The sequence below is a fragment of the Coenobita brevimanus genome, chromosome 55 (assembly GCF_032717465.1).
Source record: "Coenobita brevimanus isolate Jiangsu-jjx chromosome 55, ASM3271746v2, whole genome shotgun sequence".
NCBI lineage: Eukaryota > Metazoa > Arthropoda > Malacostraca > Decapoda > Coenobitidae > Coenobita > Coenobita brevimanus.
The window spans coordinates 53,642,505-53,643,617 of NC_137008.1; the positions used below are offsets into that span (position 1 = coordinate 53,642,505).

The 1,113-nt window shown below is 49.3% G+C and overlaps 1 non-coding gene across 1 annotated transcript; it reads left to right on the forward strand.

Moving 5' to 3' along the window:
- Positions 1-734: 734 nt before the first annotated feature.
- Positions 735-807, forward strand: TRNAV-CAC (transfer RNA valine (anticodon CAC)). Its single transcript has one exon. It is a non-coding gene; the product is annotated as a tRNA-Val (tRNA).
- Positions 808-1,113: the final 306 nt, after the last annotated feature.

Consider the following 1,113-nt stretch of genomic DNA (forward strand, 5'->3'; position numbering starts at 1 on the left):
AAGCATCACTGGAATGTGTTCAAGGGAAGGACACACACCATTGTCTTTGTGCTTACTCCATGCCATGTGTGTGTGTGTGTGTGTGTGTGTGTGTGTGTGTGTGTGTGTGTGTGTGTGTGTGTGTGTGTGTGTAAGTCAGGTGCCTACTTAGTTGCGTAGTGTGTGTGTGTGTGTGTGTGTAAGTCAGGTGCCTACTTAGTTGCGTAGTGTGTGTGTGTGTGTGTGTGTGTGTGTGTGTGTGTGTGTGTGTGTGTGTGTGTGTGTGTGTGTGAAGTCATGTGCCTACCTAGCTGCGTTGTTTGTGTGTGTGTGTGTGTGTGTGTGTGTGTGTGTGTGTGTTTAAGTCACGTGCCCACCTAGCTGCGTTGTTTGTGTGTGTATGTGTGTGTGTGTGTGTGTGTGTGTAATTGACACTGCTTACGTGTAAACATATGCGTGTATCTGAGTGTACAATCCCTAGTTTTTTTATTGTTTTTATTTATCTGTTTAATGGTGGCCCTGTATGAACTCCGAATTTAGAACTGCCTGTTGTACTGTACTACAAGACCTTATGATATTTCGTACATTTCTAAACACCTCTTCCTCTGCGATTTGTTCTGCACATCACACCTCAGTGTCCCTTGTATGATAATGGTGTGAACGTCGACATTAAAACGATGTAATTAATAACACAGAAGGCAGGGGTGTCACGCAGCCTGCCTCGCCGCTAAGGGTGCAGGTCAGGTAGTGGGTCAGTTTCCGTAGTGTAGTGGTTATCACGTGCGCCTCACACGCGCAAGGTCCCCGGTTCGATCCCGGGCGGAAACACTGATGTAACTTTTAACTACTTCACTTCGATGACGCCTTTGTTCTTATGGTGGGCGGCCACCGTCCACTCACGATGCAGTGCGACGCTGACGACGAGCCAACACGTGGTGTCACTGTGCACCCTGGGTGCAGCAGCCGTGGCGTCCACTGGGAACCATATTTCCTTATATTTCTCCGTACCTCGCCGTGGGAAGGACCCTGGTCACACCCTGTCGAGGCGTGTCTGTCACAAGGGGGCGCCGAGCCCCTAAACGGTGTTATACCGTACTGTAACTGTAAGACGCTCCCACAGTAACAGTTGCTTGC